Source organism: Rhinolophus sinicus, chromosome 2, assembly GCF_057876585.1.
Source record: "Rhinolophus sinicus isolate RSI-liver-muscle chromosome 2, RSI-T2T, whole genome shotgun sequence".
Classification (NCBI taxonomy): domain Eukaryota; kingdom Metazoa; phylum Chordata; class Mammalia; order Chiroptera; family Rhinolophidae; genus Rhinolophus; species Rhinolophus sinicus.
Window position 1 is genome coordinate 110,808,735 of NC_142502.1, and position 24,535 is coordinate 110,833,269.

Here is a 24,535-nt window from a genome sequence, read left to right on the forward strand (position 1 = left end):
GAAAGTGCTGCAGTAGATGTTTGTGCTGCTCAGAATATTTTATTACTCCCAGGAGAAACACCACTCCGGGTGCCTACAGGCATTGTTGGACCAATTCCCAAGAATACGGTTGGACTCCTCCTTGGTCGTTCCAGCTTAACATCAAAAGGAGTTACTGTCCACACCGGAATAATAGACCCAGATTTTAAAGGAGAAATTCAAATTGTTATGTCTTCTTCAGTTCCATGGTCAGCAAAAAAGGGAGAAAAAGTTGCTCAGCTTCTCTTAATTCCATATATTCCACCCAATTTACGAGGAACTCAAAAAAGAACAGGAGGATTTGGAAGTACAGGTTTAGCAGGAACATTCCTGGCAGAGAAAATTTCTAGCATTCGTCCTTTATGCCACATTAGCCTTCAAGACAGACAATTTTTAGGACTTATGGATACAGGTGCAGACGTCTCCATCATTTGCTCTCAAGATTGGCCTGCAAATTGGCCTACCCAACAAGCTGACACAAATGTTGTTGGAGTAGGAGAAATTTCAAAATTGCTTCAAAGCACCCATATCCTTCCTTGCCTTGGGCCAGAAGGACAAAAAGGATTTTTGCAGCCATATGTTGCTGATATTCCAATAAGTTTATGGGGTAGAGATTTACTTTCTCAATGGAGAGCAAAAATTGTTATTCCCCCAGGACAGTATAGCCCTCAAAGTCAGCAAATGATGAAACAGATGGGGTATCTAGATACCAGGACAAGGTTTAGGCAAATTTAATCAGGGCATTACCCAACCTCTCCAACCTGCATTACAGGTGGGCAGAGAAGGGATAGGATTTCATTCACAAGATCAACAGCCTTTTTGTTAGGGGCCGCTGTCGCTGAGCTAAAAACTCCTTTAGCTCTTAAATGGATAGATAATAAGCCTCCTTGGATTGAACAGTGGCCCCTTTCTAAGGAGAAATTAGAGGCATTAATGGAAATGGTACAGATTCAATTAGAACAAGATCATATAGAGTCTTCCACTAGTCCGTGGAATTCCTCAGTATTTGTTATAAAGAAAAGATCAGGAAAATGGAGAATGCTCACAGATTTAAGAGTAGTTAATTCTTTAATTGAACCCATGGGTCCACTTCAACCTGGCCTTCCTCAGCCATCCATGATTCCAAAGAATTGGCCATTGGTGGTCATAGACCTACAAGATTGCTTTTATTCAATTCCTTTACATCCTGAGGATTGCCCTAAATTTGCATTTTCAATACCATCTTTAAATAATAAAGAGCCAATCAAGAGGTATCAGTGGAAAGTACTCCCTCAGGGAATGCTAACTAGCCCTACCATTTGTCAATTTTATGTGGCTAGAGCTGTTGCTCCGGTCAGAGAGAAATTTCCAGCCTGTTATATCATTCATTATATGGATGACATTCTCTGTGCTGCGTCTTCTCCAGAAGTCCTTGCAGATTGTTTCAAACTGTTGCAAGAGCAACGTGAGATGGCAGGACTCTGCATTGCTCCTGATAAAATTCAAACTACAACTCCCATCAAATATTTGGGAGCTATCTTGGATAGACAGACGATTAAACCTCAAAAGGTACAGATCAGAAGAGATCAAATTTCCACTTTAAATGATTTACAAAAATTGTTGGGAGATATTAATTGGTTACGTCCCACTCTGGGAATCCCAACTTATGCGCTGAATAATTTGTTTAGTCTTTTACGGGGTCCTTCTCAATTGGATAGTCCCCGTACTTTAACCCCTCAGGCTTGTCAGGAGTTGGACTTAGTAGAAAAGAAAATTCAAGCAGCTCAGGTTCAGCGCATAGATCCCTCTCAACCCTTACAAATTTTAATTTTTCCCACTCCTCATTCACCAACCGCACTTATTGTCCAACAAAACGACCTTGTGGAGTGGTTGTTTCTGCCTAATAATTTTGTTAAATCTCTTCCGACATACTTAGAGTTAATTTCAGAACTTGTTTCTCGAGCTCGAACCAGAGTTCTTCATTTAAATGGAATAGAAGCCAATAAGATAATAGTTCCCTTTAAAAAACAGCAAATAAATCATTTAAATGTCATCCATTCTGAAGTTTGGCAAATTGCTGTTTGTGGATATTTCGGCATAATTGATAACCATTATCCTAAACATAAATTGTTTCAGTTTCTATTAAAAACTAGTTGGATTCTCCCGAAAAGGTTAAGTTCAGTTCCTATTTCCCAAGGGAGGACAGTTTTTACTGATGGGTCCAGTAATGGCAAAGCTGCTATTATTGTTAGTGAAGTTGACCAACAGGTTATTCAGACTAATTGTACCTCAGCCCAGAAAGCAGAATTAGTTGCAGTTTCAACTGCTCTGCGGGAGTGTGGTGAGCCTTTGAATATTGTCTCTGATTCTGCTTATGTTGTACATACAGTACAAAACATAGAGACGGCACTTCTGTCTAACAACTCTAATCCGTCTCTCCAGTTTCTTTTTAACCAACTCCAACAAGTAGTTAGAAATAGACAACATCCATTTTTCATCACTCATATACGCGCTCATACTCCCCTCCCGGGACCTTTGACGCGTGGCAATGCCATTGCTGATTCTTTGGTTGCTAATGTATTAGTTACCGAGGCAACCAATATTCCATTCTTTGACTCATGCCAATGCTGCAGGTCTTCGGGCTCGGTTCCCAATTACCTGTAAACAGGCCAAGCATATTGTTCAAACTTGCCCAACTTGCCAGATTCTTACTGCTCCTCAAGAATGCCCAGAAGGGGTTAATCCCCGAGGTTTAGTACCCAATGATATTTGGCAGATGGATGTAACCCATGTTCCTTCATTTGGGAAATTGTCATTTGTACATGTCACAATTGACACATCTTCTGGATATATCACTACAACCGTTCAGAGTGGTGAAACTGCAGGACACGCTTGCAGGCACTTGTTAATTTGTTTTTCTGTTATGGGACTTCCCAAAGCCATTAAAACAGATAACGGTCCTGCTTTATACTAGCAATAAATTTACCAAATTTTGTGAACAGTGGAATATTCACCATACCACTGGAATTCCTTATAATCCTAAAGGTCAAGCCATTGTGGAGCGAGCTAATTGTACTTTAAAGAAACAATTACAAAAACAAAAAGGGGGAGACAAGGATCCTCCGCAGGTGCAATTAGCCAAAGCTATGTTCACTTTGAATTTTTTAAATTTTTCTGGCTCTAATAATATGGAGCCTCATCTTGGACACACAGCTGCAGAAAGACATTTTAATAATCTCCATAGCCCTAAGGCTTTGGAAGATGTGCCCATTTGGTGGAAGGATATCCAGACCAATCAATGGCATTTAGGGACTCTGTTAACATGGGGACGAGGTTATGCTTGTATTTCTCCAGGATCAAAAGAACGTCCTCTGTGGGTGCCAAGCCGGTGCATTAAGCCTTATCATGGAGTCCGATCCCTCGCAGAACATGGCAATCAGCACGCTGGTCCAAACCTCGGATGCTGTTCCTCCGCCGAATGTGATCATCACTCGCCGGATGGGATCTCCAACGATGACCCAGGTGTACGCGACCTACCGATACGTGGCACCGAGCGACCCCTACCGGTGGATGAATCGCTTCATGGGCCCCCGTCATCAGGCTCCGACCTCCCCAGCTCCTCGCGGCCCCTGTGGTGGTTCCGCAGCCGAGATGTCCATCAGGCCAGCCGTATCCGCCGCCGGCACCTCCTCCCAGTGAGGCGTCTTCATCATCTGAGACATCGCAGCCGAGGGTTCCACGCATCCGGATTCTTCGAGCTCCTCCCCGACGCAACCCGCTGCCTACTTGGAAGCAGATTAAGAAATTGTCCCGAGAGGCAGAGAGAAATCTTATAGTGTTAGGAATGCCGAGAACAGCCTCCAACATGCTTATCTCCACGATGGCTATTCTCACGGCTGTAAGTTTCCTTCCCATGGGTGTTAAAGCAGAAAACTTCACATATTGGGCTTATGGTCCCAATCCTCCATTGCTGACACCTGTAACTTGGAATGATGCGCCTCCTCTGATTTATATAAATGATAGCTCCTGGTTCCCAGGACCAGAGGATCAGAGAGGTCCAGAATTTCCTGATGAAGAAGGCAGAGAATTTAATCTCACCAAAACAACTGCCTTGGGATTTGTTTATCCTCCTCTTTGCATTGGTCCTGTCCCTCCTTGTGTTCCGGTAAAGGATCAAGTGTGGGTCACCCCTAAGGGTGAAGGGACTGAGTCCTATAGGGACTTGTTCATGCTTTCAGGAAAAGGATTTCAGACTGAAGGGTTGAGTACCCATCTGTATCCTCCTCCCATTTCTACTTGTCCTCAAGAAAAGTGGGCAGCCAATAGTTCCCGTATTCATTGGGAAGAATGTAGAGGAAGTTTTGATAGAGTGCTAGCTCGAAATTCCATAGGTACAATTGTTGATTGGGGACCTTTTGGGATCGCTATGCCCACCTGCTCTTCAGGAAGGTGCTCTGAGCCCCAATCTCTTAAGGACAAATTAGTGTTAGGAAGATTTCCAAAAATAGTTAAATTTCCTTATGATCTGTCCATTTATTGGATAGATAAAGTTCTGGCCCCACCTCAGTTAAAAATGATTACTCCCATTAGGGGTCCAGTGCAAAAGACCTTGTGGAAGGTGGCCTTGGCTTTAGCGCCTATTGGCATTTGGAATGGAAATTTGACCAAAGATAATAATAAACGGTACACCTTTAATTTTGAAAAATCTCAAAAGCTTAATTTACAAGCTTGCCTTAAATTGCCTTATGTTTTCCTGATTGGAAAATTTACTATAGAAAATTCCCTTAGCCTTGTTGAATGTTTTCATTGTCGTTTGTATACTTGTATCGATTCCTCCATTTGTAATTCCTCAGAAGATAAAATTATGATTTTAAGAAAAAGACGGGGTCTATGGATTCCTGTCCGAGCCCCTAGAGTGTGGGAGGGATCTCCTACTGTTCATATTGTTCTTCAATTGCTTCATAAGGTTGTTCATCGAGCGAAAAGGTTTATTGGATTGTTAATTGCTGCTCTAATGGGAAAAATTGCTGTAACCACGGTTGCTGCTGTTTCTGGTGTCGCATTACACCAAACTGTTCAAACTACTGAATTTGTACAACAATGGCATGAAAATGCTAGTAAAACTTGGAATCGACAGGTTAAGATAGATGAAGAAATTAATGTCAGATTAGTAGATTTAGAAACAACAGTAGTTTCTCTTGGTGATCAGTTAGAAAATTTACGTACTATGATTTCTCTTAAATGTGATTGGAATGTAACCACTTATTGTGTAACCCCTTTTGATGATAATCAAACTCGTACTCCTAGGAATGATGTTCGTGCTCATCTTTTGGGGCACATGCCTAATCTCACTGTAAATATTGTACAATTACAACAAGAGGTTGATCAAATGTCTAGTGCTAAGCTTCAACTTTTACCTGGGGAAGATGTTTTGTCAGCTGCTTCGGAAGGATTGTCCTCCTTGAATCCGGTTAAATGGATAAAAAACCTGGGTGGTGGGTTTATTGGTGTTATTGTAACACTGATTATTGTATTCTGTTCGTTTTGTTTAGTCTTCGGATGCGGACATGCCTCCCTCCGAAAGGCATTGAATGAAGAAACGGCGCGGTCTGTTTTTCTCACATTACAAAAACAAAAAGGGGGAGGTGTTGTCACACAGCAGCCTAGCCGCTTGTCCCTACCATCCTTTCCTTAGGGAAAGAGGGTTGCGGGTTGTCCCTCTTAAGGGTTGAGTTTTATAGGTCTCCTCTCTTGGTCCCAGTATGCTGGGTCTGCGGTCAAAGACGAGTAAGTTTCCTCAAGGGAGGGACGCCTTAAGCCAGACGGGACCCCAGGGACCCCCATGAGTTAGCCTTTGAAACTAGGAGGGATGCCCCTCCTCCAATGTTTCCTGGGAGCTGCTGACTCCTGCTTCAAGTGACCAGCACTCTATTGTGCTAAGGAATGATTAATTGAGTGAAACCATCTCACTCCCCGCTTGGCTCATGGGATGATTGCCATGAGAGGCCTGCTCCCCCAGGGATTGTATACACCGCACCTTGTTCACGTGGGGACAGCATGCACAGGTTGCTTTGGGACAATATGATTGGATATTGGGAACATGCTAATTGTATTAGTGGTGTAAGAGTTTTACAGACCCTGCCCAGAATCATGTGATGCCTATTGTAAAAAAGCAAGAAGTACCCACGACGACCCGATTCGGGGCTCCAGTCTCTTGAGGCTGTGAGTCCCTTGGTCCTCTGTGGTTTCTCTGCATTCAGTGTCTCTGGTCTCTTTATTTCTATAATAGAATTTAGCCCCTGCCGCCTCCCTCGCTTTCCCACTGCTTGTGTTGTGCAGGACGCAACATCTGGCGCCTAACGTGGGGCCCGAGGAGAGAAGAACAACTAAGAGTTGTATGGTCTGAAGATACGGTTGAGGGGCCTCTGAGCATCCGTCGCGCGACAGCTGCCTGTAAGGGGGTAGTTTTATGGACTCAGAGTATTAAACCAAGGTTATTCAGAGGAAGTAATGAAATACTTTTCAATCTATCTTTGAGTGACAGTGCGTGGGAGTGTGTGTGTATGGTTATGGTCCCACGATCTTCGTGATTACGGGGCTTGAGTGGGCTCGTCACCGCGGTTCCGTCACTCTGTCATATGGCATAACGGCGACTTGGGGGTTTCCCCAACCTGGACCGGGATTTATACGGTTGAGCCTTAGCCAAGACAGGTGCTAAGTTCCCGCGAGCGGAACGGCCGGCCGAGCATCAGAGTGGATATTGAGTGAAAGTTTCTTCTTTTCCTTCTCGTATCCTTCTTGTGGGAAAGAAAAAAAGAAAAAAAAAAAAATGGGAAATTCAGAAAGCAAGTACAGACCTTATATTTGCCTGCTGAAGCAGTTGCTTAAAAAAGGACAACATAGGGCCTCAGAAAAGAGGTTGGAAGAACTTCTCAAAGTAATTGAGGTCCATTGCTCTTGGTTTCCTACCCTGGGAACTTTAGACTTAGATAAATGGGAAGCAGTTGGTCAAGATCTCCGTGATCTCCATGCCAACGGAACTTCGTTTTCAAGTTCGATCTGGGAGACTTTTGAACTAGTTCGGTCAGTTCTAGAACCACTACAGACAGACTCTGAAGAGGAAAGGGAAGATAGGGAAGGTAAGAGAGATTCGCCAAAGAGAACTAAAAAAGAAAGAGAAGATGAGGGGTCAGAGTCTAATTCCACTATAGTTCCTCGAACTCTTTATCCTGATCTCGAGGAATGTTTCCAGGAGGAGTTTCCCCCTCCTTTCTGGCCTCCACCACCTCCATGTGCTAATCAGATGTGGCAACAGCCTAAGACTTGCTGTAATGCCAATAATCCATTTATTCAGAACAATCCGTTTGCTCAAAAGCCTCCAGCAATAACAGCTAAACAATTCAGCTTCAAATTGTCAGCATTAGAGCAGGGTACACATCAGGCAAAAATGGCTGGAGATGTGGATGCTCTTAATTTTCCAGTGATTTTCAGACAAATTGAAGCTCCTGGCCAAAATAACCCAGATGGAATCCATGAGGCAGTGTATGAGCCTTTTCCTTTTAAATTGCTTAAAGAGTTAAAACAGGCAGTGTCACAGTTTGGGACTACTTCTCCCTATACTGTTGGCCTCGTTAGAGGTATTGCTGATGGCCACAGAATGATTCCAACAGACTGGCAGGCCTTAGCTCAAACTTGCCTTACTCCTGCACAATTCTTGCAGTTTAAAAACTTGGTGGATTGAAGGGGCTGAGAATAAAGAAAGACAAAACCAAGCTCTTAACATCAATATTACTGCTGATCAGCTTGTTGGCAAAGGCCATTGGGCACCAACCCGTAATCAATTAGATATGCAAGGAGTTGCTATAGAGCAACTTAAACAAATTTGCCTTGCTGCATGGGAAAAGATTGAAGTTGAAGGAAAGACTCATTCCTCCTTTCAGAAAGTTCTTCAAGGATCTCAGGAGCCTTATTCTGATTTCCTGGCTCGACTCCAGGAAGCCATTAAAAAACAAATTACTGATCCTGTAGCTGCAGATGTGATCCTTCAGATTATGGCATATGAGAATGCTAATAAGGATTGTCAAAGAGCCATAGGGGCACAAAAAGGAAAGACAGATGCAATGGGGTATTTGCGCTTGTGCCAAGAGGTAGGGACTGAGGATCATAAGGCAGCACTCTTGGCTAATGCAATTACCGGTGCTTTTCAAAAAAGAGATGTTTTCTGGCACTTGCCATAATTGTGGAAAAACAGGACATACTAAAAGAGATTGCAGGGTTAAAAGTAAAAACAACCCTCAACCTCCTCAGCCCACACCTTTTCAAGGTGCAAAACAGCCTGGATTGTGTCCACGCTGTCAGAAAGGAAATCATTGGGCCTCCGCTTGCAGATCTAAATATCATGAAGACGGCACTCTGCTTCAGGGAAACGGGAAGCTGGGCCAGCCCCAGGCCCAGACAACAACCGGGGCATTTGTGGGTCAGACAATCCCTCAACTGGGGATGTTTGCCAACCTAGCGGCACCACAGAATTATCACACGGTGCCGCCCCCTCAAAACTATCCATTGAGCAATTAACTTCTGCCACTGAAGAAAGTGCTGCAGTAGATGTTTGTGCTGCTCAGAATATTTTATTACTCCCAGGAGAAACACCTCTCCGGGTGCCTACAGGCATTGTTGGACCAATTCCCAAGAATACGGTTGGACTCCTCCTTGGTCGTTCCAGCTTAACATCAAAAGGAGTTACTGTCCACACCGGAATAATAGACCCAGATTTTAAAGGAGAAATTCAAATTGTTATGTCTTCTTCAGTTCCATGGTCAGCAAAAAAGGGAGAAAAAGTTGCTCAGCTTCTCTTAATTCCATATATTCCACCCAATTTACGAGGAACTCAAAAAAGAACAGGAGGATTTGGAAGTACAGGTTTAGCAGGAACATTCCTGGCAGAGAAAATTTCTAGCATTCGTCCTTTATGCCACATTAGCCTTCAAGACAGACAATTTTTAGGACTTATGGATACAGGTGCAGACGTCTCCATCATTTGCTCTCAAGATTGGCCTGCAAATTGGCCTACCCAACAAGCTGACACAAATGTTGTTGGAGTAGGAGAAATTTCAAAATTGCTTCAAAGCACCCATATCCTTCCTTGCCTTGGGCCAGAAGGACAAAAAGGATTTTTGCAGCCATATGTTGCTGATATTCCAATAAGTTTATGGGGTAGAGATTTACTTTCTCAATGGAGAGCAAAAATTGTTATTCCCCCAGGACAGTATAGCCCTCAAAGTCAGCAAATGATGAAACAGATGGGGTATCTAGATACCAGGACAAGGTTTAGGCAAATTTAATCAGGGCATTACCCAACCTCTCCAACCTGCATTACAGGTGGGCAGAGAAGGGATAGGATTTCATTCACAAGATCAACAGCCTTTTTGTTAGGGGCCGCTGTCGCTGAGCTAAAAACTCCTTTAGCTCTTAAATGGATAGATAATAAGCCTCCTTGGATTGAACAGTGGCCCCTTTCTAAGGAGAAATTAGAGGCATTAATGGAAATGGTACAGATTCAATTAGAACAAGATCATATAGAGTCTTCCACTAGTCCGTGGAATTCCTCAGTATTTGTTATAAAGAAAAGATCAGGAAAATGGAGAATGCTCACAGATTTAAGAGTAGTTAATTCTTTAATTGAACCCATGGGTCCACTTCAACCTGGCCTTCCTCAGCCATCCATGATTCCAAAGAATTGGCCATTGGTAGTCATAGACCTACAAGATTGCTTTTATTCAATTCCTTTACATCCTGAGGATTGCCCTAAATTTGCATTTTCAATACCATCTTTAAATAATAAAGAGCCAATCAAGAGGTATCAGTGGAAAGTACTCCCTCAGGGAATGCTAACTAGCCCTACCATTTGTCAATTTTATGTGGCTAGAGCTGTTGCTCCGGTCAGAGAGAAATTTCCAGCCTGTTATATCATTTATTATATGGATGACATTCTCTGTGCTGCGTCTTCTCCAGAAGTCCTTGCAGATTGTTTCAAACTGTTGCAAGAGCAACGTGAGATGGCAGGACTCTGCATTGCTCCTGATAAAATTCAAACTACAACTCCCATCAAATATTTGGGAGCTATCTTGGATAGACAGACGATTAAACCTCAAAAGGTACAGATCAGAAGAGATCAAATTTCCACTTTAAATGATTTACAAAAATTGTTGGGAGATATTAATTGGTTACGTCCCACTCTGGGAATCCCAACTTATGCGCTGAATAATTTGTTTAGTCTTTTACGGGGTCCTTCTCAATTGGATAGTCCCCGTACTTTAACCCCTCAGGCTTGTCAGGAGTTGGACTTAGTAGAAAAGAAAATTCAAGCAGCTCAGGTTCAGCGCATAGATCCCTCTCAACCCTTACAAATTTTAATTTTTCCCACTCCTCATTCACCAACCGCACTTATTGTCCAACAAAACGACCTTGTGGAGTGGTTGTTTCTGCCTAATAATTTTGTTAAATCTCTTCCGACATACTTAGAGTTAATTTCAGAACTTGTTTCTCGAGCTCGAACCAGAGTTCTTCATTTAAATGGAATAGAAGCCAATAAGATAATAGTTCCCTTTAAAAAACAGCAAATAAATCATTTAAATGTCATCCATTCTGAAGTTTGGCAAATTGCTGTTTGTGGATATTTCGGCATAATTGATAACCATTATCCTAAACATAAATTGTTTCAGTTTCTATTAAAAACTAGTTGGATTCTCCCGAAAAGGTTAAGTTCAGTTCCTATTTCCCAAGGGAGGACAGTTTTTACTGATGGGTCCAGTAATGGCAAAGCTGCTATTATTGTTAGTGAAGTTGACCAACAGGTTATTCAGACTAATTGTACCTCAGCCCAGAAAGCAGAATTAGTTGCAGTTTCAACTGCTCTGCGGGAGTGTGGTGAGCCTTTGAATATTGTCTCTGATTCTGCTTATGTTGTACATACAGTACAAAACATAGAGACGGCACTTCTGTCTAACAACTCTAATCCGTCTCTCCAGTTTCTTTTTAACCAACTCCAACAAGTAGTTAGAAATAGACAACATCCATTTTTCATCACTCATATACGCGCTCATACTCCCCTCCCGGGACCTTTGACGCGTGGCAATGCCATTGCTGATTCTTTGGTTGCTAATGTATTAGTTACCGAGGCAACCAATATTCCATTCTTTGACTCATGCCAATGCTGCAGGTCTTCGGGCTCGGTTCCCAATTACCTGTAAACAGGCCAAGCATATTGTTCAAACTTGCCCAACTTGCCAGATTCTTACTGCTCCTCAAGAATGCCCAGAAGGGGTTAATCCCCGAGGTTTAGTACCCAATGATATTTGGCAGATGGATGTAACCCATGTTCCTTCATTTGGGAAATTGTCATTTGTACATGTCACAATTGACACATCTTCTGGATATATCACTACAACCGTTCAGAGTGGTGAAACTGCAGGACACGCTTGCAGGCACTTGTTAATTTGTTTTTCTGTTATGGGACTTCCCAAAGCCATTAAAACAGATAACGGTCCTGCTTTATACTAGCAATAAATTTACCAAATTTTGTGAACAGTGGAATATTCACCATACCACTGGAATTCCTTATAATCCTAAAGGTCAAGCCATTGTGGAGCGAGCTAATTGTACTTTAAAGAAACAATTACAAAAACAAAAAGGGGGAGACAAGGATCCTCCGCAGGTGCAATTAGCCAAAGCTATGTTCACTTTGAATTTTTTAAATTTTTCTGGCTCTAATAATATGGAGCCTCATCTTGGACACACAGCTGCAGAAAGACATTTTAATAATCTCCATAGCCCTAAGGCTTTGGAAGATGTGCCCATTTGGTGGAAGGATATCCAGACCAATCAATGGCATTTAGGGACTCTGTTAACATGGGGACGAGGTTATGCTTGTATTTCTCCAGGATCAAAAGAACGTCCTCTGTGGGTGCCAAGCCGGTGCATTAAGCCTTATCATGGAGTCCGATCCCTCGCAGAACATGGCAATCAGCACGCTGGTCCAAACCTCGGATGCTGTTCCTCCGCCGAATGTGATCATCACTCGCCGGATGGGATCTCCAACGATGACCCAGGTGTACGCGACCTACCGATACGTGGCACCGAGCGACCCCTACCGGTGGATGAATCGCTTCATGGGCCCCCGTCATCAGGCTCCGACCTCCCCAGCTCCTCGCGGCCCCTGTGGTGGTTCCGCAGCCGAGATGTCCATCAGGCCAGCCGTATCCGCCGCCGGCACCTCCTCCCAGTGAGGCGTCTTCATCATCTGAGACATCGCAGCCGAGGGTTCCACGCATCCGGATTCTTCGAGCTCCTCCCCGACGCAACCCGCTGCCTACTTGGAAGCAGATTAAGAAATTGTCCCGAGAGGCAGAGAGAAATCTTATAGTGTTAGGAATGCCGAGAACAGCCTCCAACATGCTTATCTCCACGATGGCTATTCTCACGGCTGTAAGTTTCCTTCCCATGGGTGTTAAAGCAGAAAACTTCACATATTGGGCTTATGGTCCCAATCCTCCATTGCTGACACCTGTAACTTGGAATGATGCGCCTCCTCTGATTTATATAAATGATAGCTCCTGGTTCCCAGGACCAGAGGATCAGAGAGGTCCAGAATTTCCTGATGAAGAAGGCAGAGAATTTAATCTCACCAAAACAACTGCCTTGGGATTTGTTTATCCTCCTCTTTGCATTGGTCCTGTCCCTCCTTGTATTCCGGTAAAGGATCAAGTGTGGGTCACCCCTAAGGGTGAAGGGACTGAGTCCTATAGGGACTTGTTCATGCTTTCAGGAAAAGGATTTCAGACTGAAGGGTTGAGTACCCATCTGTATCCTCCTCCCATTTCTACTTGTCCTCAAGAAAAGTGGGCAGCCAATAGTTCCCGTATTCATTGGGAAGAATGTAGAGGAAGTTTTGATAGAGTGCTAGCTCGAAATTCCATAGGTACAATTGTTGATTGGGGACCTTTTGGGATCGCTATGCCCACCTGCTCTTCAGGAAGGTGCTCTGAGCCCCAATCTCTTAAGGACAAATTAGTGTTAGGAAGATTTCCAAAAATAGTTAAATTTCCTTATGATCTGTCCATTTATTGGATAGATAAAGTTCTGGCCCCACCTCAGTTAAAAATGATTACTCCCATTAGGGGTCCAGTGCAAAAGACCTTGTGGAAGGTGGCCTTGGCTTTAGCGCCTATTGGCATTTGGAATGGAAATTTGACCAAAGATAATAATAAACGGTACACCTTTAATTTTGAAAAATCTCAAAAGCTTAATTTACAAGCTTGCCTTAAATTGCCTTATGTTTTCCTGATTGGAAAATTTACTATAGAAAATTACCTTAGCCTTGTTGAATGTTTTCATTGTCGTTTGTATACTTGTATCGATTCCTCCATTTGTAATTCCTCAGAAGATAAAATTATGATTTTAAGAAAAAGACGGGGTCTATGGATTCCTGTCCGAGCCCCTAGAGTGTGGGAGGGATCTCCTACTGTTCATATTGTTCTTCAATTGCTTCATAAGGTTGTTCATCGAGCAAAAAGGTTTATTGGATTGTTAATTGCTGCTCTAATGGGAAAAATTGCTGTAACCACGGTTGCTGCTGTTTCTGGTGTCGCATTACACCAAACTGTTCAAACTACTGAATTTGTACAACAATGGCATGAAAATGCTAGTAAAACTTGGAATCGACAGGTTAAGATAGATGAAGAAATTAATGTCAGATTAGTAGATTTAGAAACAACAGTAGTTTCTCTTGGTGATCAGTTAGAAAATTTACGTACTATGATTTCTCTTAAATGTGATTGGAATGTAACCACTTATTGTGTAACCCCTTTTGATGATAATCAAACTCGTACTCCTAGGAATGATGTTCGTGCTCATCTTTTGGGGCACATGCCTAATCTCACTGTAAATATTGTACAATTACAACAAGAGGTTGATCAAATGTCTAGTGCTAAGCTTCAACTTTTACCTGGGGAAGATGTTTTGTCAGCTGCTTCGGATGGATTGTCCTCCTTGAATCCGGTTAAATGGATAAAAAACCTGGGTGGTGGGTTTATTGGTGTTATTGTAACACTGATTATTGTATTCTGTTCGTTTTGTTTAGTCTTCGGATGCGGACATGCCTCCCTCCGAAAGGCATTGAATGAAGAAACGGCGCGGTCTGTTTTTCTCACATTACAAAAACAAAAAGGGGGAGGTGTTGTCACACAGCAGCCTAGCCGCTTGTCCCTACCATCCTTTCCTTAGGGAAAGAGGGTTGCGGGTTGTCCCTCTTAAGGGTTGAGTTTTATAGGTCTCCTCTCTTGGTCCCAGTATGCTGGGTCTGCGGTCAAAGACGAGTAAGTTTCCTCAAGGGAGGGACGACTTAAGCCAGACGGGACCCCAGGGACCCCCATGAGTTAGCCTTTGAAACTAGGAGGGATGCCCCTCCTCCAATGTTTCCTGGGAGCTGCTGACTCCTGCTTCAAGTGACCAGCACTCTATTGTGCTAAGGAATGATTAATTGAGTGAAACCATCTCACTCCCCGCTTGGCTCATGGGATGATTGCCATGAGAGGCCTGCTCCCCCAGGGATTGTATACACCGCACCTTGTTCACGTGGGGACAGCATGCACAGGTTGCTTTGGGACAATATGATTGGATATTGGGAACATGCTAATTGTATTAGTGGTGTAAGAGTTTTACAGACCCTGCCCAGAATCATGTGATGCCTATTGTAAAAAAGCAAGAAGTACCCACGACGACCCGATTCGGGGCTCCAGTCTCTTGAGGCTGTGAGTCCCTTGGTCCTCTGTGGTTTCTCTGCATTCAGTGTCTCTGGTCTCTTTATTTCTATAATAGAATTTAGCCCCTGCCGCCTCCCTCGCTTTCCCACTGCTTGTGTTGTGCAGGACGCAACATCTGGCGCCTAACGTGGGGCCCGAGGAGAGAAGAACAACTAAGAGTTGTATGGTCTGAAGATACGGTTGAGGGGCCTCTGAGCATCCGTCGCGCGACAGCTGCCTGTAAGGGGGTAGTTTTATGGACTCAGAGTATTAAACCAAGGTTATTCAGAGGAAGTAATGAAATACTTTTCAATCTATCTTTGAGTGACAGTGCGTGGGAGTGTGTGTGTATGGTTATGGTCCCACGATCTTCGTGATTACGGGGCTTGAGTGGGCTCGTCACCGCGGTTCCGTCACTCTGTCATATGGCATAACGGCGACTTGGGGGTTTCCCCAACCTGGACCGGGATTTATACGGTTGAGCCTTAGCCAAGACAGGTGCTAAGTTCCCGCGAGCGGAACGGCCGGCCGAGCATCAGAGTGGATATTGAGTGAAAGTTTCTTCTTTTCCTTCTCGTATCCTTCTTGTGGGAAAGAAAAAAAGAAAAAAAAAAAATGGGAAATTCAGAAAGCAAGTACAGACCTTATATTTGCCTGCTGAAGCAGTTGCTTAAAAAAGGACAACATAGGGCCTCAGAAAAGAGGTTGGAAGAACTTCTCAAAGTAATTGAGGTCCATTGCTCTTGGTTTCCTACCCTGGGAACTTTAGACTTAGATAAATGGGAAGCAGTTGGTCAAGATCTCCGTGATCTCCATGCCAACGGAACTTCGTTTTCAAGTTCGATCTGGGAGACTTTTGAACTAGTTCGGTCAGTTCTAGAACCACTACAGACAGACTCTGAAGAGGAAAGGGAAGATAGGGAAGGTAAGAGAGATTCGCCAAAGAGAACTAAAAAAGAAAGAGAAGATGAGGGGTCAGAGTCTAATTCCACTATAGTTCCTCGAACTCTTTATCCTGATCTCGAGGAATGTTTCCAGGAGGAGTTTCCCCCTCCTTTCTGGCCTCCACCACCTCCATGTGCTAATCAGATGTGGCAACAGCCTAAGACTTGCTGTAATGCCAATAATCCATTTATTCAGAACAATCCGTTTGCTCAAAAGCCTCCAGCAATAACAGCTAAACAATTCAGCTTCAAATTGTCAGCATTAGAGCAGGGTACACATCAGGCAAAAATGGCTGGAGATGTGGATGCTCTTAATTTTCCAGTGATTTTCAGACAAATTGAAGCTCCTGGCCAAAATAACCCAGATGGAATCCATGAGGCAGTGTATGAGCCTTTTCCTTTTAAATTGCTTAAAGAGTTAAAACAGGCAGTGTCACAGTTTGGGACTACTTCTCCCTATACTGTTGGCCTCGTTAGAGGTATTGCTGATGGCCACAGAATGATTCCAACAGACTGGCAGGCCTTAGCTCAAACTTGCCTTACTCCTGCACAATTCTTGCAGTTTAAAAACTTGGTGGATTGAAGGGGCTGAGAATAAAGAAAGACAAAACCAAGCTCTTAACATCAATATTACTGCTGATCAGCTTGTTGGCAAAGGCCATTGGGCACCAACCCGTAATCAATTAGATATGCAAGGAGTTGCTATAGAGCAACTTAAACAAATTTGCCTTGCTGCATGGGAAAAGATTGAAGTTGAAGGAAAGACTCATTCCTCCTTTCAGAAAGTTCTTCAAGGATCTCAGGAGCCTTATTCTGATTTCCTGGCTCGACTCCAGGAAGCCATTAAAAAACAAATTACTGATCCTGTAGCTGCAGATGTGATCCTTCAGATTATGGCATATGAGAATGCTAATAAGGATTGTCAAAGAGCCATAGGGGCACAAAAAGGAAAGACAGATGCAATGGGGTATTTGCGCTTGTGCCAAGAGGTAGGGACTGAGGATCATAAGGCAGCACTCTTGGCTAATGCAATTACCGGTGCTTTTCAAAAAAGAGATGTTTTCTGGCACTTGCCATAATTGTGGAAAAACAGGACATACTAAAAGAGATTGCAGGGTTAAAAGTAAAAACAACCCTCAACCTCCTCAGCCCACACCTTTTCAAGGTGCAAAACAGCCTGGATTGTGTCCACGCTGTCAGAAAGGAAATCATTGGGCCTCCGCTTGCAGATCTAAATATCATAAAGACGGCACTCTGCTTCAGGGAAACGGGAAGCTGGGCCAGCCCCAGGCCCAGACAACAACCGGGGCATTTGTGGGTCAGACAATCCCTCAACTGGGGATGTTTGCCAACCTAGCGGCACCACAGAATTATCACACGGTGCCGCCCCCTCAAAACTATCCATTGAGCAATTAACTTCTGCCACTGAAGAAAGTGCTGCAGTAGATGTTTGTGCTGCTCAGAATATTTTATTACTCCCAGGAGAAACACCTCTCCGGGTGCCTACAGGCATTGTTGGACCAATTCCCAAGAATACGGTTGGACTCCTCCTTGGTCGTTCCAGCTTAACATCAAAAGGAGTTACTGTCCACACCGGAATAATAGACCCAGATTTTAAAGGAGAAATTCAAATTGTTATGTCTTCTTCAGTTCCATGGTCAGCAAAAAAGGGAGAAAAAGTTGCTCAGCTTCTCTTAATTCCATATATTCCACCCAATTTACGAGGAACTCAAAAAAGAACAGGAGGATTTGGAAGTACAGGTTTAGCAGGAACATTCCTGGCAGAGAAAATTTCTAGCATTCGTCCTTTATGCCACATTAGCCTTCAAGACAGACAATTTTTAGGACTTATGGATACAGGTGCAGACGTCTCCATCATTTGCTCTCAAGATTGGCCTGCAAATTGGCCTACCCAACAAGCTGACACAAATGTTGTTGGAGTAGGAGAAATTTCAAAATTGCTTCAAAGCACCCATATCCTTCCTTGCCTTGGGCCAGAAGGACAAAAAGGATTTTTGCAGCCATATGTTGCTGATATTCCAATAAGTTTATGGGGTAGAGATTTACTTTCTCAATGGAGAGCAAAAATTGTTATTCCCCCAGGACAGTATAGCCCTCAAAGTCAGCAAATGATGAAACAGATGGGGTATCTAGATACCAGGACAAGGTTTAGGCAAATTTAATCAGGGCATTACCCAACCTCTCCAACCTGCATTACAGGTGGGCAGAGAAGGGATAGGATTTCATTCACAAGATCAACAGCCTTTTTGTTAGGGGCCGCTGTCGCTGAGCTAAAAACTCCTTTAGCTCTTAAATGGATAGATAATAAGCCTCCTTGGATTGAACAGTGGCCCCTTTCTAAGGAGAAATTAGAGGCATTAATGGAAATGGTACAGATTCAATTAGAACAAGATCATATAGAGTCTTCCACTAGTCCGTGGAATTCCTCAGTATTTGTTATAAAGAAAAGATCAGGAAAATGGAGAATGCTCACAGATTTAAGAGTAGTTAATTCTTTAATTGAACCCATGGGTCCACTTCAACCTGGCCTTCCTCAGCCATCCATGATTCCAAAGAATTGGCCATTGGTGGTCATAGACCTACAAGATTGCTTTTATTCAATTCCTTTACATCCTGAGGATTGCCCTAAATTTGCATTTTCAATACCATCTTTAAATAATAAAGAGCCAATCAAGAGGTATCAGTGGAAAGTACTCCCTCAGGGAATGCTAACTAGCCCTACCATTTGTCAATTTTATGTGGCTAGAGCTGTTGCTCCGGTCAGAGAGAAATTTCCAGCCTGTTATATCATTCATTATATGGATGACATTCTCTGTGCTGCGTCTTCTCCAGAAGTCCTTGCAGATTGTTTCAAACTGTTGCAAGAGCAACGTGAGATGGCAGGACTCTGCATTGCTCCTGATAAAATTCAAACTACAACTCCCATCAAATATTTGGGAGCTATCTTGGATAGACAGACGATTAAACCTCAAAAGGTACAGATCAGAAGAGATCAAATTTCCACTTTAAATGATTTACAAAAATTGTTGGGAGATATTAATTGGTTACGTCCCACTCTGGGAATCCCAACTTATGCGCTGAATAATTTGTTTAGTCTTTTACGGGGTCCTTCTCAATTGGATAGTCCCCGTACTTTAACCCCTCAGGCTTGTCAGGAGTTGGACTTAGTAGAAAAGAAAATTCAAGCAGCTCAGGTTCAGCGCATAGATCCCTCTCAACCCTTACAAATTTTAATTTTTCCCACTCCTCATTCACCAACCGCACTTATTGTCCAACAAAACGACCTTGTGGAGTGGTTGTTTCTGCCTAATAATTTTGTTAAATCTCTTCCGACATACTTAGAGTTAATTTCAGAACTTGTTTCTCGAGCTCGAACCAGAGTTCTTCATTTAAATGGAATAGAAGCCAATAAGATAATAGTTCCCTTTAAAAAACAGCAAATAAATCATTTAAATGTCATCCATTCTGAAGTTTGGCAAATTGCTGTTTGTGGATATTTCGGCATAATTGATAACCATTATCCTAAACATAAATTGTTTCAGTTTCTATTAAAAACTAGTTGGATTCTCCCGAAAAGGTTAAGTTCAGTTCCTATTTCCCAAGGGAGGACAGTTTTTACTGATGGGTCCAGTAATGGCAAAGCTGCTATTATTGTTAGTGAAGTTGACCAACAGGTTATTCAGACTAATTGTACCTCAGCCCAGAAAGCAGAATTAGTTGCAGTTTCAACTGCTCTGCGGGAGTGTGGTGAGCCTTTGAATATTGTCTCTGATTCTGCTTATGTTGTACATACAGTACAAAACATAGAGACGGCACTTCTGTCTAACAACTCTAATCCGTCTCTCCAGTTTCTTTTTAACCAACTCCAACAAGTAGTTAGAAATAGACAACATCCATTTTTCATCACTCATATACGCGCTCATACTCCCCTCCCGGGACCTTTGACGCGTGGCAATGCCATTGCTGATTCTTTGGTTGCTAATGTATTAGTTACCGAGGCAACCAATATTCCATTCTTTGACTCATGCCAATGCTGCAGGTCTTCGGGCTCGGTTCCCAATTACCTGTAAACAGGCCAAGCATATTGTTCAAACTTGCCCAACTTGCCAGATTCTTACTGCTCCTCAAGAATGCCCAGAAGGGGTTAATCCCCGAGGTTTAGTACCCAATGATATTTGGCAGATGGATGTAACCCATGTTCCTTCATTTGGGAAATTGTCATTTGTACATGTCACAATTGACACATCTTCTGGATATATCACTACAACCGTTCAGAGTGGTGAAACTGCAGGACACGCTTGCAGGCACTTGTTAATTTGTTTTTCTGTTATGGGACTTCCCAAAGCCATTAAAACAGATAACGGTCCTGCTTTATACTAGCAATAAATTTACCAAATTTTGTGAACAGTGGAATATTCACCATACCACTGGAATTCCTTATAATCCTAAAGGTCAAGCCATTGTGGAGCGAGCTAATTGTACTTTAAAGAAACAATTACAAAAACAAAAAGGGGGAGACAAGGATCCTCCGCAGGTGCAATTAGCCAAAGCTATGTTCACTTTGAATTTTTTAAATTTTTCTGGCTCTAATAATATGGAGCCTCATCTTGGACACACAGCTGCAGAAAGACATTTTAATAATCTCCATAGCCCTAAGGCTTTGGAAGATGTGCCCATTTGGTGGAAGGATATCCAGACCAATCAATGGCATTTAGGGACTCTGTTAACATGGGGACGAGGTTATGCTTGTATTTCTCCAGGATCAAAAGAACGTCCTCTGTGGGTGCCAAGCCGGTGCATTAAGCCTTATCATGGAGTCCGATCCCTCGCAGAACATGGCAATCAGCACGCTGGTCCAAACCTCGGATGCTGTTCCTCCGCCGAATGTGATCATCACTCGCCGGATGGGATCTCCAACGATGACCCAGGTGTACGCGACCTACCGATACGTGGCACCGAGCGACCCCTACCGGTGGATGAATCGCTTCATGGGCCCCCGTCATCAGGCTCCGACCTCCCCAGCTCCTCGCGGCCCCTGTGGTGGTTCCGCAGCCGAGATGTCCATCAGGCCAGCCGTATCCGCCGCCGGCACCTCCTCCCAGTGAGGCGTCTTCATCATCTGAGACATCGCAGCCGAGGGTTCCACGCATCCGGATTCTTCGAGCTCCTCCCCGACGCAACCCGCTGCCTACTTGGAAGCAGATTAAGAAATTGTCCCGAGAGGCAGAGAGAAATCTTATAGTGTTAGGAATGCCGAGAACAGCCTCCAACATGCTTATCTCCACGATGGCTATTCTCACGGCTGTAAGTTTCCTTCCCATGGGTGTTAAAGCAGAAAACTTCACATATTGGGCTTATGGTCCCAATCCTCCATTGCTGACACCTGTAACTTGGAATGATGCGCCTCCTCTGATTTATATAAATGATAGCTCCTGGTTCCCAGGACCAGAGGATCAGAGAGGTCCAGAATTTCCTGATGAAGAAGGCAGAGAATTTAATCTCACCAAAACAACTGCCTTGGGATTTGTTTATCCTCCTCTTTGCATTGGTCCTGTCCCTCCTTGTGTTCCGGTAAAGGATCAAGTGTGGGTCACCCCTAAGGGTGAAGGGACTGAGTCCTATAGGGACTTGTTCATGCTTTCAGGAAAAGGATTTCAGACTGAAGGGTTGAGTACCCATCTGTATCCTCCTCCCATTTCTACTTGTCCTCAAGAAAAGTGGGCAGCCAATAGTTCCCGTATTCATTGGGAAGAATGTAGAGGAAGTTTTGATAGAGTGCTAGCTCGAAATTCCATAGGTACAATTGTTGATTGGGGACCTTTTGGGATCGCTATGCCCACCTGCTCTTCAGGAAGGTGCTCTGAGCCCCAATCTCTTAAGGACAAATTAGTGTTAGGAAGATTTCCAAAAATAGTTAAATTTCCTTATGATCTGTCCATTTATTGGATAGATAAAGTTCTGGCCCCACCTCAGTTAAAAATGATTACTCCCATTAGGGGTCCAGTGCAAAAGACCTTGTGGAAGGTGGCCTTGGCTTTAGCGCCTATTGGCATTTGGAATGGAAATTTGACCAAAGATAATAATAAACGGTACACCTTTAATTTTGAAAAATCTCAAAAGCTTAATTTACAAGCTTGCCTTAAATTGCCTTATGTTTTCCTGATTGGAAAATTTACTATAGAAAATTCCCTTAGCCTTGTTGAATGTTTTCATTGTCGTTTGTATACTTGTATCGATTCCTCCATTTGTAATTCCTCAGAAGATAAAATTATGATTTTAAGAAAAAGACGGGGTCTATGGATTCCTGTCCGAGCCCCTAGAGTGTGGGAGGGATCTCCTACTGTTCATATTGTTCTTCAATTGCTTCATAAGGTTGTTCATCGAGCAAAAAGGTTTATTGGATTGTTAATTGCTGCTCTAATGGGAAAAATTGCTGTAACCACGGTTGCTGCTGTTTCTGGTGTCGCATTACACCAAACTGTTCAAACTACTGAATTTGTACAACAATGGCATGAAAATGCTAGTAAAACTTGGAATCGACAGGTTAAGATAGATGAAGAAATTAATGTCAGATTAGTAGATTTAGAAACAACAGTAGTTTCTCTTGGTGATCACTTAGAAAATTTACGTACTATGATTTCTCTTAAATGTGATTGGAATGTAACCACTTATTGTGTAACCCCTTTTGATGATAATCAAACTCGTACTCCTAGGAATGATGTTCGTGCTCATCTTTTGGGGCACATGCCTAATCTCACTGTAAATATTGTACAATTACAACAAGAGGTTGATCAAATGTCTAGTGCTAAGCTTCAACTTTTACCTGGGGAAGATGTTTTGTCAGCTGCTTCGGATGGATTGTCCTCCTTGAATCCGGTTAAATGGATAAAAAACCTGGGTGGTGGGTTTATTGGTGTTATTGTAACACTGATTATTGTATTCTGTTTGTTTTGTTTAGTCTTCGGATGCGGACATGCCTCCCTCCGAAAGGCATTGAATGAAGAAACGGCGCGGTCTGTTTTTCTCACATTACAAAAACAAAAAGGGGGAGGTGTTGTCACACAGCAGCCTAGCCGCTTGTCCCTACCATCCTTTCCTTAGGGAAAGAGGGTTGCGGGTTGTCCCTCTTAAGGGTTGAGTTTTATAGGTCTCCTCTCTTGGTCCCAGTATGCTGGGTCTGCGGTCAAAGACGAGTAAGTTTCCTCAAGGGAGGGACGACTTAAGCCAGACGGGACCCCAGGGACCCCCATGAGTTAGCCTTTGAAACTAGGAGGGATGCCCCTCCTCCAATGTTTCCTGGGAGCTGCTGACTCCTGCTTCAAGTGACCAGCACTCTATTGTGCTAAGGAATGATTAATTGAGTGAAACCATCTCACTCCCCGCTTGGCTCATGGGATGATTGCCATGAGAGGCCTGCTCCCCCAGGGATTGTATACACCGCACCTTGTTCACGTGGGGACAGCATGCACAGGTTGCTTTGGGACAATATGATTGGATATTGGGAACATGCTAATTGTATTAGTGGTGTAAGAGTTTTACAGACCCTGCCCAGAATCATGTGATGCCTATTGTAAAAAAGCAAGAAGTACCCACGACGACCCGATTCGGGGCTCCAGTCTCTTGAGGCTGTGAGTCCCTTGGTCCTCTGTGGTTTCTCTGCATTCAGTGTCTCTGGTCTCTTTATTTCTATAATTGAATTTAGCCCCTGCCGCCTCCCTCGCTTTCCCACTGCTTGTGTTGTGCAGGACGCAACATCTGGCGCCTAACGTGGGGCCCGAGGAGAGAAGAACAACTAAGAGTTGTATGGTCTGAAGATACGGTTGAGGGGCCTCTGAGCATCCGTCGCGCGACAGCTGCCTGTAAGGGGGTAGTTTTATGGACTCAGAGTATTAAACCAAGGTTATTCAGAGGAAGTAATGAAATACTTTTCAATCTATCTTTGAGTGACAGTGCGTGGGAGTGTGTGTGTATGGTTATGGTCCCACGATCTTCATGATTACGGGGCTTGAGTGGGCTCGTCACCGCGGTTCCGTCACTCTGTCATATGGCATAACGGCGACTTGGGGGTTTCCCCAACCTGGACCGGGATTTATACGGTTGAGCCTTAGCCAAGACAGGTGCTAAGTTCCCGCGAGCGGAACGGCCGGCCGAGCATCAGAGTGGATATTGAGTGAAAGTTTCTTCTTTTCCTTCTCGTATCCTTCCTGTGGGAAAGAAAAAAAGAAAAAAAAAAATGGGAAATTCAGAAAGCAAGTACAGACCTTATATTTGCCTGCTGAAGCAGTTGCTTAAAAAAGGACAACATAGGGCCTCAGAAAAGAGGTTGGAAGAACTTCTCAAAGTAATTGAGGTCCATTGCTCTTGGTTTCCTACCCTGGGAACTTTAGACTTAGATAAATGGGAAGCAGTTGGTCAAGATCTCCGTGATCTCCATGCCAACGGAACTTCGTTTTCAAGTTCGATCTGGGAGACTTTTGAACTAGTTCGGTCAGTTCTAGAACCACTACAGACAGACTCTGAAGAGGAAAGGGAAGATAGGGAAGGTAAGAGAGATTCGCCAAAGAGAACTAAAAAAGAAAGAGAAGATGAGGGGTCAGAGTCTAATTCCACTATAGTTCCTCGAACTCTTTATCCTGATCTCGAGGAATGTTTCCAGGAGGAGTTTCCCCCTCCTTTCTGGCCTCCACCACCTCCATGTGCTAATCAGATGTGGCAACAGCCTAAGACTTGCTGTAATGCCAATAATCCATTTATTCAGAACAATCCGTTTGCTCA